The 18,968-nt window shown below is 41.8% G+C and overlaps 2 pseudogenes; both read right to left on the bottom strand.

Annotated features, from left to right (window-relative positions):
* Positions 1-3,731: 3,731 nt before the first annotated feature.
* On the bottom strand, positions 3,732-11,440 carry LOC137241724 (T-complex protein 1 subunit eta-like; annotated as a pseudogene).
* Positions 11,441-11,875: 435 nt separating this feature from the next.
* LOC137241723 (T-complex protein 1 subunit eta-like) lies at positions 11,876-15,031 on the bottom strand (annotated as a pseudogene).
* Between the last annotated feature and the right edge of the window lie 3,937 nt (positions 15,032-18,968).

The raw sequence follows: 18,968 nt of genomic DNA, 5'->3' as shown, positions 1-18,968 counted from the left end.
CGCTTTTTTTGCAATAACTTAAAAAAAACTCATATTCATCAAATTTCTGTGTAACTTCTACATATCAATAGCTACCTTTACCACCAGAAGGAGTCGCTATTGCTTCTACGCCTTTGCTATTGTTTCCTACATCGATGAGCTTTGTAATAAAATAAACAGCTATCTCTCCCTGACTAGGGTAGGCACCTTGTTGTTGGTGTGAGGGCTTAGCCGATCTCCATAGCGCCCGACTATTAGGCGGAGCTGTTTAGGACTGGCATCAACGCCGTTTCTCCTCATAGGAGGGCGGCGGGATGTCAGTGACCAAGAACTGCCAACCCCCTAATCCAGGGTGTTATGCGGACCGTGCCTATTGGACGATTTGCAGCCAGGGGATAAATTAGGCTGTGTTCGAACGGCGCCTTCCCGATACCGGACTGCCTCGGGAAGTATTGATGACCTTACCACAGTAAGGGGCGCTGCTGTGGCTGACGGTTCTTTCCCCGTATATAATACTGGACCGCTGAGCCCGCCTTGTCGGGCAGGTGGTCGTACGACCAAGATGAACGACTCATTACCAAATTGTAATAAGGAGGATGATAAGAGGACTGAATCGCAAGCCAAGGACGACGAATACGCATTAAGCGATGCGTCTGACTCGGGGGGCGAGAGTAGTGCTGATTCAATGAACTCCGTGTTGGAAAAGCACACAAATGAGTAGAAGAGTGGAGAAGGGTACGGAGTAGAGGAAGTAAAAGAGATCTCTCGCAGTACCGTGCAGCACTAAGAATTGTCCAACGCTTTGGAGCAGTGTTCGACCCAACAGAAGTGGAGATCGAGCGCTTGGAATGGGCCCATGAGGCGGTAGAAGTAGGTCAAAAGCAGTTCAAAAGGTTTGCAACCCTCGGTTCTGCAATTGGTACAAGGAGGAAGAAGCGTCGAATGATAGAATTAAGAGGAAACGTTCGGCGGAAGGCGACAAGCCTGCTTTCAAGAGGCAAAAAGGTCCCAGTCCCACAGCCGCGAGGCAGGCATTCATATACGCTGCTTAATTACACTACTGAGGACCTCGTAGTGGGGGCCGTTGAGCAAAGCAATAAGCAGGCACTTATCGTGGCATCCTGCTACATGACCCATGCTGCGGAGGTTCCACCGATGGAGTGCAAGAGGCTAGTACAGGACGAAGGGCGGTTGGTCATAGGCGCGGATGCAAATGTGCACCACAATGCGTGGGGAGGAGCAGATACGAACGAGAGAGGCGCATCTCTATTTTGTTACATCCTGCAAACCAATTTGCAGATAGCCAACAGGGGAAATGTCCCTACATACATTGGTCCAACATCCAGCAATGTTTTGGATATTACACTCCGAACGTGATATATCAAGGTATGATTGGATGGTTCTTGATATACCATCCTTCTCCGACCATGCGTATATCAGCTTCAGCATCCCCTAAAGAGGGTAGGGAAGGGAGGAACCCTAGGTTAACAAACTGGACTAAATTCCAGAAATAGGTAGAAACGAAACTGGGACAACCTAAAGAGGTTGCCAATGTGGAAGAACTGGAGGAGTCTAATGAATTCCTAACAAGGACGCTTATGACTGCGTATAACAAAGCTTGCCCTCTAAGAATATTCAGAGGAAAAGCAAAGCCGCCATGGTGGAGCAATGAGCTGAGTCCTCTAAGAAGACAGGTAAAATAAATGTTTAAGCTAGCAAAGACTGCGGAAAGCGAAGCGTGTCGGGACGAGTACAGGGATCTACTGAGGATCTACAAGCGTGAAATTTCCAGGGCGAAGAGAATCTCATGGAAACGTTTCTGTACGGACATAAAGTGCTCCAACGAAACAGCACGCTTGAGAAAACTCCTAGCAAGGGGAAATATAGTCCAGGGACTAATAAAGAATGAGAACGGGGAATGGTCACGTAATAGTGAGGAATCCCTTGAGGTGCTTATCGATACATATTTCCCATCGGGAGATGGTTTAGAAGAGCCAGCCGACAGCACTCACACTTCGATCACGGAGCGGGTAGTGCCGGGCTTGGTGACCGATGCCAAGATCGAATGGGCAGTGAAGACGTTTTCTAAGTTTAAATCGCCGGGCCCAGATGGTATATTCCCGGCCATGCTACAAGTTTCAAGTAGGGCGGTCGTGGAATGGCTTAAAATAATATTCGATGGATGCATAAGACTGAATAATGTACCGCACTCTTGGAGAACTGCTCGTGTAGCTTTCCTACCAAAGGCGGGGAAGATCGGTCACGTGTATCCCAAAGACTACAGACCCATCAGCTAACATAATTTCTGCTCAAAACCTTTGAGAGGCTAATAGATGTGTACATAAAGTCCAACGTAGATGAAAAGCTGCTCTCCACAACACAGCATGCGTACACCAAAGGCAATTCGGTAGACACCGCATTGCATAGGGTGGTAATAAGCGTAGAGGAAGCCATGGAATATAAGGAATATGCTCTGGGAGTCTTCTTGGACATTGCCGGGGCTTTCAATAATGTTTCTAAATGGACGATTATGGATGGTCTTAATTACATTAAAGTACATCCAGCCTTAACCAGATGGATCGGCTGCATGTTAAATTGCAGGAATATTACATCACAATAGGGATTGTACGAGGCCACGAAATCAGTGGATAGGGGAACAACGCAGGGAGGAGTGTTATCACCTCTGCTGTGGACGCTGGTCATCAACCAACTGCTCAGGCGATTCGACGAGTAACCCGTAAAACCTACGGCTTACGCGAATGACGTTGCAATTGTGATAAGTGGAAAGTGCCTTCCAACGATTAGCTCTTTGATGGATCGGGCGCTTCGGCATATTCATACCTGGGCATCAAATGTCGGGTTGAAAGTCAACACGGATAAGACGGATATGGTCTTGTTTACAAAAAGGTACAAGGTCCAAAATTGAATCAGGCCTAAGCTAGAAGGGGTGGCCCTACAGGAGAAACCTTGCACAAAATATCTAGGAATCATCCCAGACAGTAAGCTGTCATGGAAGCTCAACGTGGAGGAGATGGTGAAGAAGGCTTCAACGGCACTTTATGCATGTAAAAGAATGCAAAAGAAACGGCATATACGATCAGAAGGCACTCGAAGACGATGCCTCAAAACTAACAACCAAAAGCAATAATTATCATTTCACTGACACAAATTTTATAGTTTTTTTCTTTGGGAGTTGTACACAATCTTTTCATTATATTACTTAACAATTTAAGGGCCTCATTCTGTATTGCGACCGATAGCTCAGACAAACGATTCGCCTCAAAATGATTTCGTCTAGCAATGGTATTCTCTATCATTTTCATTCGGTCTTTACGTTTCTGACTCACAGGAAGGCAAAAGTAATTGTCAAGTGATAAGTTGCCATGTTGTTGTTGTTGTTGTTGTTGTTGTAGCGATTAGGTTACTCCCCCAAGGCTTTGGGGAGTGTTATCGATGTGATGGTCCTTTGTCGGATACAGATCCGATACGCTCCGGTAACACAGCACCATTAAGGTGCTGGCGCGACCATCTCGGGAACGATTTATATGGCCACATTAAACCTTCAGGCCATCCCTCCCTCCCCACCCCCAAGTTCCATGAGGAGCTTGGGGTCGCCAGAGCCTCGTCTGTTAGTGAAACGGGATTCGCCGCTCGAAGGTGAGTTTGACAATTAGGTTGGAGAAGCTATATATTGCGCTACACAACCCCTTGAATCCCGATAAGTTGCCATCGTTTAACATAGTGCAAATACACTAGCCATTCGTTTCTTCAAAGTAATCACATTGACCCAAAACACTTGAATTAATGTTATTAGCTGTAGTCATAACAGCACCACCACAAGCTTTCATTGGACGTTTCCAATCTTCTTCTGGTACACGAACAGCACAGAACATATGATGTGCAAAATACTGTGTAGCAACATAACCAATTGGTAGTTTATATGACACAACATTGGCGCCTTACTTAGCTAGTTTATTGTACAGAATATGCCATTCAGCATCAACAATTGTCTGATACTCTTGAACGTTATCAACACGTACTTCAGCATTATCACGCTCAGCCTTCAATTCAAATTCTATATTTAATAATGCGATTTTAATTTTATTGTATGAATTTGGGTCCATCAGAGGAAAGTACAGCGTCCACAACCATTTTAGAAAAGAAATATTTTTGTTGATGAATAAGTTTGGAGGACATTGCTGTGGCATCGCATTTTTCCAATAAGCACGTTGTTGTTCCTTTGATTGGCGCTTCGACATGTGCAGCCATGCCATATTTTGGTCATGCATAAATTGTAATGCTTTACGTATAGCTTTAATGATACGTGCATGCACGCCGTCCTCAATATATGGCTTAACTTGTTTTAAGATTTCACCTGCTTAAAGTACTACTGAAGTAGTGCCATCGCCGACCTGATAAGAGAAACATTTTTATTCTACACATTCTAATATAACAAAAAACTTACCTCAGTATCTTGAGATTTGGTGATGTCGACTAGTTTTATGGCTGGATGCACAATATCCAATAGTTTCATAATGGTTGCACCATCCTTTAAAATTTTGGCCTTACCACTGGAATCCATTCTGCATGGACCCAATGTAGTGCGTACAGCGTCCACAATTGATTGCGGGGCATTGATGTTGGATATGAGTTGAGGTTTACCTAGAGAGCTATCGGTACCCAAACATTTTTTATTTTTTAGGGGTTTATGCGGCAGTTACGAACGTACGTACCAAAAACGTGTCAGCTGACACGACCTATCTTATGGGTGTGCAATGTAAACGAAAACTCGCCGACGTGCAACGCCCGTACGTACGTAGCCCGGAACGTAGAAATCAAAACAATTTTGATTTTTTCCGTAAGAACGTGTCAGCTGATCGCTCTCTCACTAGACAGAGTTGCCTAGTAAACTTTTGTGCGCTAATTTTTGACCGTTTGCAGTTTTATGCAAAAACACCTAATTAAAGTTTGAAAAATTGTGAAAATAATTCGAAATAATTATGTAAAAGTGCAGATTATAAATATGTAATCTATTTATATTTATTTAATATTAATTCCAGCCTTTTACAACACAAAAAATTAAATTGGAAAAAGTTGATGTTTCCATAAGCATGCATGCAAAATGGTCAATTGCAACAGTGCTAATCTGTAAACAATACACACACAAATATGTTATGTACATGTACACAGACGCACACATTGATTCCTACGGGCTTGAGGGTTCGGTCAAACGTGCTTCGTACGACAAACGTCCGTACGTACGGCACACGTCGGTGGGTAATTGCCGCTTTAAGTTACTCCCGCACCGTGGCTAGGGAGGTTGATTATAAATCGAATTATTTGGCCCATTCAATGAATTAAAGCGCCATCACCAATTACGAGATTTTTCTCTATTTTATTTCTATATGTGGCGTGTAGCCATGTGTTTTTTATTCCGTTATGTTCACTTATGTTCCGTTAGTTCACTTTTAATTATGAGAAGTTTCTCTATTTTATTGTTTGTTATTTTTTCCAATATGTGGCGTGTTGCCATGTGTCTTTTGTTCCGTTATGCTTATTTACACTTGTTCCGTTATTTTTTCACTTCTTTTTAATTGTATTTTCCCGTTATGTTGCGTCACGCCATTCGAATACTTCTAACTCTAGTTTAGCGAAGCATTGCACATCCAAACTCCGCCAATTCATCAGAATGGAGTGCAGGTGCCACCCTTAGGTCCATTTTAGATTTCGGCTCAACCAATTCAAGCCCAAAATTATTTGGTTGAGCCGATTGTAGCACTGCACTGCACTACCACTCCGATGAAAGGACAAGAACGGAATGCAAACATTTTTTATTATCGACACGCTGTCCGGTGCGGCCCAAATGTTGGAAATATTCAGTTGGCACTGTTGATAAAAAATATGGATCAATGAACACAAGTAAAAGTGAAAGATATTTTTTACCATCTGTTTTTACTTTACACATAATACATTGGAAACGACGACCAGCATCTACAAATTACATATTAGCCTTGCAACGATTACATCATATTGAACCCAATTCACCAAAATTTAAAATGGGTGGCTCATATTCACCCTCAACCGGGCGAACCATTGGTGAGATGGTAATTGTAAAGGCCAAAGCTGTTGTTTTTCATAAATCAGCTGTTGCAGGTATGCAATACAAAAAGGACCTGCAAACGAGAAAGGTCAATGTAATTGCCGAACAAAACATTAATTTCAAATATCAATATCTAACGTAACGTGGCGAGGAGTTACCCTGATCTTGTCCCACATATTTTGTGGTCACCAGTGGTGGTAATAAACCCTGTTCTTTAGTAATAAAAACACCACCAGCGCTATTTTGATTTTCAATGATAAAGCTTATTGGATTTGGCATCTGATCGGGATCTAAACGGCGTTGGGCTTGATCATACTGTTGCGGCTGTTGATATATACCAGTTACAGGTGCAGGTGGTTGCTAAAGAAAATAATACAAAAATAATAATCAGCAATATTTGAAATATATTAGTTGTATTAGCATAAATTATAACAAGGACGTCCGGGTATTGGGGGTTGACCCGGCATGGGTGGCTGACTGGGCATTGGCGCCTGTCCAGTTTGTGTTGGTGGCATCATTTGACCCATGTAACCACCTGGTTGTTGTAGAGGATAACGTGGCTGTTGAGGTTGTGGAGGATAACCAGGTGGCCAGGTTGTGGTGGATAGCTCGGATGTTGTGGCATTGGCAGATAGCCAGGCTGGGGAGGTTGTTGATGTTGCTGTTGTGGCATTACATAACCCGGTTGCTGTTGTGGTATATACCTTGGCATAACTGGATGTAGTGTCATTGCCCCACCTGGTCCAGTAGATGCGGGCGGCATACCTGGAGGACCATGTTTCTCATGGCCACCAAGTGGCTGGTGCATAGAGTGTTAAGGTGGACCGGATTGTGACTGCATTAGACCAGACTGTCGTGTACCTTTGAATATTCTTGATCTGAAAAAAGAGTAAACCTAATATAAATTTCTACTAAGCTTTAAGTTGTAGATTATTCAAATAATTGGAGTTTTTTCTAAAGCTTAAAATTATTTTCTGCTCGCTTGGAAAATATTTCAATTGGAAAACAAAAACCAATTAAGCGAGTTTATTTATTATTGAAGTACTTACTTCTTTTTTATATGAACTGTATTCATATAAGTTCTAATTTCATGTACATATATAATAATATTGAAAATAATAAGTATTGAAAATTAAATTTTTTTGGTTCATATTTTATTCATATGGCTGCTCCAGGTAAAGTAAATCTGCAGGTAAAATTCCAGTTATATGGCGGTTATATAAATGGTAAAACTGCAGTAAAATTGATTGTCAAATGACTCGAAAATGTAAAGTGAAAGGAAGGAGAATATGACCGCCATTTGACGAGCATTGTGACGTGTGTGAGCAGCACAGTACTATGCTCACATCCTATAGGTGGGAGCGGAATGCACGATTACATTCATAGGAACGAAACGGAAAATTTGGTCACAAAACCTAATCACGCCCATGGAAACGTGACTATGAATATAACCGCTGGGAAAAGTCACAATGACCGTAATATGACTAGTCAAATTACGTGGAGCGTTTTTGCAGGGATTATATTATATTCATAATAATTAAATGCTTACAAAGCATAAAGTAGCGAAGGCACGGTCCTGCGTAAGCACATCGCTTACCTGTGTTGGCAAAAGATATGATGATACTGTCTTCGATAGATAGTCGGAACAGCCGCTACTCGGCGATGTAGAGATGACCTTTGTGTCGGTGGCAGCAGTTACAACAGCAGTTTCTGACTTTGCATCATCCGTACAGTGTGATGAATGCTTCTCTGCCTTTTCCAATTGCCTGTCGGCAGCAATTTTTGCTATTTCTGGAGCTAAAGCTGTAATGCAAATAAATAGATGGGCTGTGGCCACCTTGTCGCAGTTATTGGTGGAGAAAATGCGAAGCCATCTTTACCATCTAATACGTAAATTGAAATATAGAGGAAGAAACATTTTATAAAATTGAATAAAATCAAAAAATGATGGTTGTGTTAAAATGGGGTAAAGTATTGTGTTAAAGTATAGCGAAGTTTGAATAGGTCTCATTCTTCATTCTTAGAAACATGCACGAAGGTACCTCGTAAGATATTAAAAATCCTCAACGCTTTTTTTGCAATAACTTAAAAAAAACTCATATTCATCAAATTTCTGTGTAACTTCTACATATCAATAGCTACCTTTACCACCAGAAGGAGTCGCTATTGCTTCTACGCCTTTGCTATTGTTTCCTACATCGATGAGCTTTGTAATAAAATAAACAGCTATCTCTCCCTGACTAGGGTAGGCACCTTGTTGTTGGTGTGAGGGCTTAGCCGATCTCCATAGCGCCCGACTATTAGGCGGAGCTGTTTAGGACTGGCATCAACGCCGTTTCTCCTCATAGGAGGGCGGCGGGATGTCAGTGACCAAGAACTGCCAACCCCCTAATCCAGGGTGTTATGCGGACCGTGCCTATTGGACGATTTGCAGCCAGGGGATAAATTCGGCTGTGTTCGAACGGCGCCTTCCCGATACCGGACTGCCTCGGGAAGTATTGATGACCTTACCACAGTAAGGGGCGCTGCTGTGGCTGACGGTTCTTTCCCCGTATATAATACTGGACCGCTGAGCCCGCCTTGTCGGGCAGGTGGTCGTACGACCAAGATGAACGACTCATTACCAAATTGTAATAAGGAGGATGATAAGAGGACTGAATCGCAAGCCAAGGACGACGAATACGCATTAAGCGATGCGTCTGACTCGGGGGGCGAGAGTAGTGCTGATTCAATGAACTCCGTGTTGGAAAAGCACACAAATGAGTAGAAGAGTGGAGAAGGGTACGGAGTAGAGGAAGTAAAAGAGATCTCTCGCAGTACCGTGCAGCACTAAGAATTGTCCAACGCTTTGGAGCAGTGTTCGACCCAACAGAAGTGGAGATCGAGCGCTTGGAATGGGCCCATGAGGCGGTAGAAGTAGGTCAAAAGCAGTTCAAAAGGTTTGCAACCCTCGGTTCTGCAATTGGTACAAGGAGGAAGAAGCGTCGAATGATAGAATTAAGAGGAAACGTTCGGCGGAAGGCGACAAGCCTGCTTTCAAGAGGCAAAAAGGTCCCAGTCCCACAGCCGCGAGGCAGGCATTCATATACGCTGCTTAATTACACTACTGAGGACCTCGTAGTGGGGGCCGTTGAGCAAAGCAATAAGCAGGCACTTATCGTGGCATCCTGCTACATGACCCATGCTGCGGAGGTTCCACCTATGGAGTGCAAGAGGCTAGTACAGGACGAAGGGCGGTTGGTCATAGGCGCGGATGCAAATGTGCACCACAATGCGTGGGGAGGAGCAGATACGAACGAGAGAGGCGCATCTCTATTTTGTTACATCCTGCAAACCAATTTGCAGATAGCCAACAGGGTAAATGTCCCTACATACATTGGTCCAACATCCAGCAATGTTTTGGATATTACACTCCGAACGTGATATATCAAGGTATGATTGGATGGTTCTTGATATACCATCCTTCTCCGACCATGCGTATATCAGCTTCAGCATCCCCTAAAGAGGGTAGGGAAGGGAGGAACCCTAGGTTAACAAACTGGACTAAATTCCAGAAATAGGTAGAAACGAAACTGGGACAACCTAAAGAGGTTGCCAATGTGGAAGAACTGGAGGAGTCTAATGAATTCCTAACAAGGACGCTTATGACTGCGTATATCAAAGCTTGCCCTCTAAGAATATTCAGAGGAAAAGCAAAGCCGCCATGGTGGAGCAATGAGCTGAGTCCTCTAAGAAGACAGGTAAAATAAATGTTTAAGCTAGCAAAGACTGCGGAAAGCGAAGCGTGTCGGGACGAGTACAGGGATCTACTGAGGATCTACAAGCGTGAAATTTCCAGGGCGAAGAGAATCTCATGGAAACGTTTCTGTACGGACATAAAGTGCTCCAACGAAACAGCACGCTTGAGAAAACTCCTAGCAAGGGGAAATATAGTCCAGGGACTAATAAAGAATGAGAACGGGGAATGGTCACGTAAGTGAGGAATCCCTTGAGGTGCTTATCGATACATATTTCCCATCGGGAGATGGTTTAGAAGAGCCAGCCGACAGCACTCAGACTTCGATCACGGAGCGGGTAGTGCCGGGCTTGGTGACCGATGCCAAGATCGAATGGGCAGTGAAGACGTTTTCTAAGTTTAAATCGCCGGGCCCAGATGGTATATTCCCGGCCATGCTACAAGTTTCAAGTAGGGCGGTCGTGGAATGGCTTAAAATAATATTCGATGGATGCATAAGACTGAATAATGTACCGCACTCTTGGAGAACTGCTCGTGTAGCTTTCCTACCAAAGGCGGGGAAGATCGGTCACGTGTATCCCAAAGACTACAGACCCATCAGCTAACATAATTTCTGCTCAAAACCTTTGAGAGGCTAATAGATGTGTACATAAAGTCCAACGTAGATGAAAAGCTGCTCTCCACAACACAGCATGCGTACACCAAAGGCAATTCGGTAGACACCGCATTGCATAGGGTGGTAATAAGCGTAGAGGAAGCCCTGGAATATAAGGAATATGTTCTGGGAGTCTTCTTGGACATTGCCGGGGCTTTCAATAATGTTTCTAAATGGACGATTATGGATGGTCTTAATTACATTAAAGTACATCCAGCCTTAACCAGATGGATCGGCTGCATGTTAAATTGCAGGAATATTACATCACAATGGGGATTGTACGAGGCCACGAAATCAGTGGACAGGGGAACAACGCAGGGAGGAGTGCTATCACCTCTGCTGTGGACGCTGGTCATCAACCAACTGCTCAGGCGATTCGACGAGTAACCCGTAAAACCTACGGCTTACGCGAATGAAGTTGCAATTGTGATAAGTGGAAAGTGCCTTCCAACGATTAGCTCTTTGATGGATCGGGCGCTTCGGCATATTCATACCTGGGCATCAAATGTCGGGTTGAAAGTCAACACGGATAAGACGGATATGGTCTTGTTTACAAAAAGGTACAAGGTCCAAAATTGAATCAGGCCTAAGCTAGAAGGGGTGGCCCTACAGGAGAAACCTTGCACAAAATACCTAGGAATCATCCCAGACAGTAAGCTGTCATGGAAGCTCAACGTGGAGGAGATGGTGAAGAAGGCTTCAACGGCACTTTATGCATGTAAAAGAATGCAAAAGAAACGGCATATACGATCAGAAGGCACTCGAAGACGATGCCTCAAAACTAACAACCAAAAGCAATAATTATCATTTCACTGACACAAATTTTATAGTTTTTTTCTTTGGGAGTTGTACACAATCTTTTCATTATATTACTTAACAATTTAAGGGCCTCATTCTGTATTGCGACCGATAGCTCAGACGAACGATTCGCCTCAAAATGATTTCGTCTAGCAATGGTATTCTCTATCATTTTCATTCGGTCTTTACGTTTCTGACTCACAGGAAGGCAAAAGTAATTGTCAAGTGATAAGTTGCCATGTTGTTGTTGTTGTTGTTGTTGTTGTAGCGATTAGGTTACTCCCCCAAGGCTTTGGGGAGTGTTATCGATGTGATGGTCCTTTGTCGGATACAGATCCGATACGCTCCGGTAACACAGCACCATTAAGGTGCTGGCGCGACCATCTCGGGAACGATTTATATGGCCACATTAAACCTTCAGGCCATCCCTCCCTCCCCACCCCCAAGTTCCATGAGGAGCTTGGGGTCGCCAGAGCCTCGTCTGTTAGTGAAACGGGATTCGCCGCTCGAAGGTGAGTTTGACAATTAGGTTGGAGAAGCTATATATTGCGCTACACAACCCCTTGAATCCCGATAAGTTGCCATCGTTTAACATAGTGCAAATACACTAGCCATTCGTTTCTTCAAAGTAATCACATTGACCCAAAACACTTGAATTAATGTTATTAGCTGTAGTCATAACAGCACCACCACAAGCTTTCATTGGACGTTTCCAATCTTCTTCTGGTACACGAACAGCACAGAACATATGATGTGCAAAATACTGTGTAGCAACATAACCAATTGGTAGTTTATATGACACAACATTGGCGCCTTACTTAGCTAGTTTATTGTACAGAATATGCCATTCAGCATCAACAATTGTCTGATACTCTTGAACGTTATCAACACGTACTTCAGCATTATCACGCTCAGCCTTCAATTCAAATTCTATATTTAATAATGCGATTTTAATTTTATTGTATGAATTTGGGTCCATCAGAGGAAAGTACAGCGTTCACAACCATTTTAGAAAAGAAATATTTTTGTTGATGAATAAGTTTGGAGGACATTGCTGTGGCATCGCATTTTTCCAATAAGCACGTTGCTGTTCCTTTGATTGGCGCTTCGACATGTGCAGCCATGTCATATTTTGGTCATGCATAAATTGTAATGCTTTACGTATAGCTTTAATGATACGAGCATGCACGCCGTCCTCAATATATGGCTTAACTTGTTTTAAGATTTCACCTGCTTAAAGTACTACTGAAGTAGTGCCATCGCCGACCTGATAAGAGAAACATTTTTATTCTACACATTCTAATATAACAAAAAACTTACCTCAGTATCTTGAGATTTGGTGATGTCGACTAGTTTTATGGCTGGATGCACAATATCCAATAGTTTCATAATGGTTGCACCATCCTTTAAAATTTTGGCCTTACCACTGGAATCCATTCTGCATGGACCCAATGTAGTGCGTGCAGCGTCCACAATTGATTGCGGGGCATTGATGTTGGATATGAGTTGAGGTTTACCTAGAGAGCTATCGGTACCCAAACATTTTTTATTTTTTAGGGGTTTATGCGGCAGTTACGAACGTACGTACCAAAAACGTGTCAGCTGACACGACCTATCTTATGGGTGTGCAATGTAAACGAAAACTCGCCGACGTGCAACGCCCGTATGTACGTAGCCCGGAACGTAGAAATCAAAACAATTTTGATTTTTTCCGTAAGAACGTGTCAGCTGATCGCTCTCTCACTAGACAGAGTTGCCTAGTAAACTTTTGTGCGCTAATTTTTGACCGTTTGCAGTTTTATGCAAAAACACCTAATTAAAGTTTGAAAAATTGTGAAAATAATTCGAAATAATTATGTAAAAGTGCAGATTATAAATATGTAATCTATTTATATTTATTTAATATTAATTCCAGCCTTTTACAACACAAAAAATTAAATTGGAAAAAGTTGATGTTTCCATAAGCATGCATGCAAAATGGTCAATTGCAACAGTGCTAATCTGTAAACAATACACACACAAATATGTTATGTACATGTACACAGACGCACACATTGATTCCTACGGGCTTGAGGGTTCGGTCAAACGTGCTTCGTACGACAAACGTCCGTACGTACGGCACACGTCGGTGGGTAATTGCCGCTTTAAGTTACTCCCGCACCGTGGCTAGGGAGGTTGATTATAAATCGAATTATTTGGCCCATTCAATGAATTAAAGCGCCATCACCAATTACGAGATTTTTCTCTATTTTATTTCTATATGTGGCGTGTAGCCATGTGTTTTTTATTCCGTTATGTTCACTTATGTTCCGTTAGTTCACTTTTAATTATGAGAAGTTTCTCTATTTTATTGTTTGTTATTTTTTCCAATATGTGGCGTGTTGCCATGTGTCTTTTGTTCCGTTATGCTTATTTACACTTGTTCCGTTATTTTTTCACTTCTTTTTAATTGTATTTTCCCGTTATGTTGCGTCACGCCATTCGAATACTTCTAACTCTAGTTTAGCGAAGCATTGCACATCCAAACTCCGCCAATTCATCAGAATGGAGTGCAGGTGCCACCCTTAGGTCCATTTTAGATTTCGGCTCAACCAATTCAAGCCCAAAATTATTTGGTTGAGCCGATTGTAGCACTGCACTGCACTACCACTCCGATGAAAGGACAAGAACGGAATGCAAACATTTTTTATTATCGACACGCTGTCCGGTGCGGCCCAAATGTTGGAAATATTCAGTTGGCACTGTTGATAAAAAATATGGATCAATGAACACAAGTAAAAGTGAAAGATATTTTTTACCATCTGTTTTTACTTTACACATAATACATTGGAAACGACGACCAGCATCTACAAATTACATATTAGCCTTGCAACGATTACATCATATTGAACCCAATTCACCAAAATTTAAAATGGGTGGCTCATATTCACCCTCAACCGGGCGAACCATTGGTGAGATGGTAATTGTAAAGGCCAAAGCTGTTGTTTTTCATAAATCAGCTGTTGCAGGTATGCAATACAAAAAGGAACTGCAAACGAGAAAGGTCAATGTAATTGCCGAACAAAACATTAATTTCAAATATCAATATCTAACGTAACGTGGCGAGGAGTTACCCTGATCTTGTCCCACATATTTTGTGGTCACCAGTGGTGGTAATAAACCCTATTCTTTAGTAATAAAAACACCACCAGCGCTATTTTGATTTTCAATGATAAAGCTTATTGGATTTGGCATCTGATCGGGATCTAAACGGAGTTGGGCTTGATCATACTGTTGCGGCTGTTGATATATACCAGTTACAGGTGCAGGTGGTTGCTAAAGAAAATAATACAAAAATAATAATCAGCAATATTTGAAATATATTAGTTGTATTAGCATAAATTATAACAAGGACGTCCGGGTATTGGGGGTTGACCCGGCATGGGTGGCTGACTGGGCATTGGCGCCTGTCCAGTTTGTGTTGGTGGCATCATTTGACCCATGTAACCACCTGGTTGTTGTAGAGGATAACGTGGCTGTTGAGGTTGTGGAGGATAACCAGGTGGCCAGGTTGTGGTGGATAGCTCGGATGTTGTGGCATTGGCAGATAGCCAGGCTGGGGAGGTTGTTGATGTTGCTGTTGTGGCATTACATAACCCGGTTGCTGTTGTGGTATATACCTTGGCATAACTGGATGTAGTGTCATTGCCCCACCTGGTCCAGTAGATGCGGGCGGCATACCTGGAGGACCATGTTTCTCATGGCCACCAAGTGGCTGGTGCATAGAGTGTTAAGGTGGACCGGATTGTGACTGCATTAGACCAGACTGTCGTGGCATTGGACCCAGTTGTGGTGGCATTTGCTGTTCACCTGTTTGCTGGTATGGCGATGTAACACCGCCTGCATATGATGTTGGTGGTGTAGCTGACCAGTCTAAAAAAATAACAAAGTTCATTAGACAACAATTATTTAAAAATGTTTGTTTGCGTATAATGCTTGTTTTGGTGGTGGCATATGAGGCAAGCCAGGTATAAAAATAAAAAAATAAAAATAAATGTAAGGCACGATAACCTCCGAAGAGATCTAAGGCCGAGCTTCTCTTCTAATTTGCGTCGTGCTCCTCTTGATTTTCCCTACAAATTGGCCGGACGGGACCTACATGTTTTATGCCGACTCCGAACCGCATCTGCAAAGCAGATGAGTTTTCACTGAGAGCTTTTCATGGCAGAAATACACCCGGAGTGCTTGCCAAACACTGCCGAGGGGCGACCCCGCTCAGAAAAATTTTCTTCTAATTGAAAAATCTTATTTCTAAAATTTTGATGTTGCTTTGCCCGGGAGTTGAACCCAGGGCATACGGTGTGATAGGCGGAGCACGCTACCCATCACACCACGGTGGCCAGGTATAATTGTGCTATTTATAGTCATGTGATTCGGACCGCCATGTACAGACTGCCCTGGTGGTGTCGTTGCTGGAGAATACATGGAAGTTGGCGCATTGGCTCGGGGCGGCGGCTTAACTGTTTGATCATTGGCATATTGACCAGCTATAAAGTTATTGTTATTATTCGGTTGTTGTTACTGATGGTCCCGTTGTTGCGCTTACCAGTTGGTGGTGCATTGGATAATGGTAGAGCATCTTGCTGAGTAGCACCTGGTCGGCTAGCATTTGTATATGGTGTATTGGGTTGCGGAGCGGTCGGAGCCGGTTGCTTCAATGGTTTCATGGATAAGCCGCTCCTAGAATTTGTTAACTGTTGGATGAAGAAAAGAGGAAATATAAATATATGATTTACATCGTTTTATTTATTGGGCTAACTTAAGTACATTATTGAATTACTTTAAAGTTCGGGCGGCGCGAGTTAGAGCAGATTCATTTAAAAGACTTACCGAAAGGGTGTTAACTATTGTTTATTTTATCCAAACATACAAAAATTTTCCACCGCTGTTCTCAAACAAATTTGATTCGTTAAACAAACAAATTTGATTATTCTTTTTGTTCCATTTTATGAAAACTTAAAATTTTATCAGCAAAATTATTCAAAAAATATTCTAAAAACTGATTATAAAGTCAGTGTCAAAAGTCGCGTTTTGAAATCAGAACCGCAAATCCAAAAACGGAAAAAAAATTTTACGTATCTGGAGAGATATTTACAAAAGAAAGTGCAACTATTCAGGTGGTTGTATTGTTGTTTTGGGTAAAAATTTGTGTTCAAAGGGATTTTGGTGGATCGGCCAGGGTAATTTTTTATAAGCGCGACCGAAGGCCGTCAACGCAAAACATTGTTCTGCGCAAAAATATCATGGATCGCACCCCCGGTTTCGGAGGGATCCGAGGTAATATTTCGGTTGTTCGTCAATATCTTTTGAACGACTCAAAATTTTTGTTTCCCGTTTTCGGGTACGCGAACCTGTCGCCAAAACGCGTCTTTTGACACTCCTCTCGATAGTTTTGGAGGTATATTAAGAGTGTCATGCTGTCGTATAGAATTACCGACGTTTCGAAGCAATGAACACATTCTTGAATTTTTACAATATCCTGTAAATAATAATTTTGTATTAATACAAATAGTTTTAAGTATTCTAACCCGGGGGCCACATTTTGAAAGTGTTTTTGGTGATAAGCTTTACTGAACATAAAGTAAGGAGCACTTTAAAGCAAAAAATAAATCTTTCATGTACTCACTTTATAGTTTTCGGCCATATCACAGCTTTGAGTCGAGCTCTGCAGCTTAAAAGATGGATCATATTGACTTAAAATGTTTTCACATTCAAGTAGCTTATCATTATCACTTTTACTGCCGATTTCGTTATCCCTATTTATTGATTTATACACATCCATATCATTGTCGTTTAAGCCAAATGTATCGATACCTTTATCATTGTGGGCCAATAAAGAAATAATACGCATACGTTCTTGAGCCGCTGCAGTATTTCTTTTTGCTATTTCTTGTCGATGAGCTTTATGTTGTTCTTTACACTGTAAGATTTCGTTAACCACTTTTCTACAGGCATGTCCGTTGGTGGTTTCTTGGAGTTGGTTACTTTTTTCTATTTGTGCTCGAATTCCAGGCAACGAAGCGTATTGTGTTGTTGATTCCATTTGTTGGAGACGTGCACGAAGTGCAACAATTGTTTTCTGGAAAAATATTAGAATTTGTAATATTGTACAACTACAAACATAAATACATATTAAATTCACTTTCCAAACACTTACATCCAACATCGGTAAGTTATTTATATTATTTTGTAGTGCAGATTCGAATTCTTCAATCTCCCCATATTGTTGTTGTTCGTAAAGTTATCTAACGCTAGACATAAATCGTAATTGATTTTCCAAATATAATTGCTTATTTCTAGCACGTCGGCCATTTATTTCGAGAAGGCGCCAAGTCCAAGTTCTGTGTTGTATTTTGATTGTTGGGTATGACCAATGCAAGTTGAATTTTTTTCACATTTTCTGAATAATAATCTATATCAGACCAACGCCTCAGGTCCTCCAAATAAACTCTTACTTACATAATTTATTTGACAAACTTGAAATTTTCACCACCGACACCGATGCTCATTAGAAATGGCGGACTAGCAGAACATTTTTTTGCAAGCAACAATGACGTGTTTCACCAACCGTATGAATATAATAGGTGCGAGAGAGCACGATACATAGTGGGAAGGCTAAAATTGTCAACATGCTATTTCATTTGCAGAATTTTTCATTCCAAATCGTCACCCCTGTCAAAAATTCGTGTGGCTGTGTATGTTTTCGGACACACAATTTTTGCAGGCTATCGTCTCAGTTTCGTTTTGTATCCGTAATAAAAAATACCTATCTAAACGAAAACAACGTAACGAATAGCTGTATTCGTGTGGGCAGACGAACGTGCACTAACACAATAACACAATACAAATATACGAACGATCCGTCTGGCAGACGAAACGATCGCTTTCTTCGAGATAAAAAATCAGCAATGGAATCGTAATATATGATCACGGATCGAAAACTATTTTCACTCAAGCGATAAAAATTAAGCTATCAATCTATTTAAAAAAAATATTAATATATTATGGATCCAGTGTGTACGCGTTGTCCCTAGTTCACATATTTCATTAATCCGATACACCATTTCGGAGCTATTGTGATTTAAAAACGGCATTCGATCAAGGATCGTTTGTTGCGATTCGGTCACTGGCTGTTCATGTTCTGTGTTTTTGTAAGTCGATGGACTCATGTTAAAATCATACTGCGCCGAAAGTTCAAGAGTCAAATCATATTAAAAAAGTGCCAATCAACAGATTTCCGGCCGTGATCTGTGTATGGTTCCGCCATGGTAATTACGGATAACTTTTAGAGAAGCCGATTTTACAGATAATAATTTAGTTACTAGGGAAATTGAGGATTTATTGTAGATTAGTGCATGTGTAAACGAAGTCCAAGCCATATAATTCTTTTGTAACGAAAATTTTCAAAAGAAAAAAGTTGGGGATTTTGGTGAAAATAAGCCACTCACAAGGATTCAGCTTGTTATAAGTCAACAATATAAATGGCCTGTGTCTTCAGGGCTTCAACTGCTTTGATCTGTAAAACCGTTTGTGTTTCCCTGCTTTTCGCGTCCAAGGATGTCCTGCGGTTCATTCACAAGCGTATTTCTGACACCTTCTAGCAGCAACGCTGCCAAGCAGGCCACATCAACCGTTCGCTGTTCCTCGCGCCAAACGGCGCC

The sequence above is a fragment of the Eurosta solidaginis genome, chromosome 2 (genome assembly GCF_040869045.1).
Source record: "Eurosta solidaginis isolate ZX-2024a chromosome 2, ASM4086904v1, whole genome shotgun sequence".
NCBI lineage: Eukaryota > Metazoa > Arthropoda > Insecta > Diptera > Tephritidae > Eurosta > Eurosta solidaginis.
The sequence above is the reverse complement of the archived record's forward strand: the minus strand, read 5'-3'. Positions and strand labels throughout refer to the sequence as shown.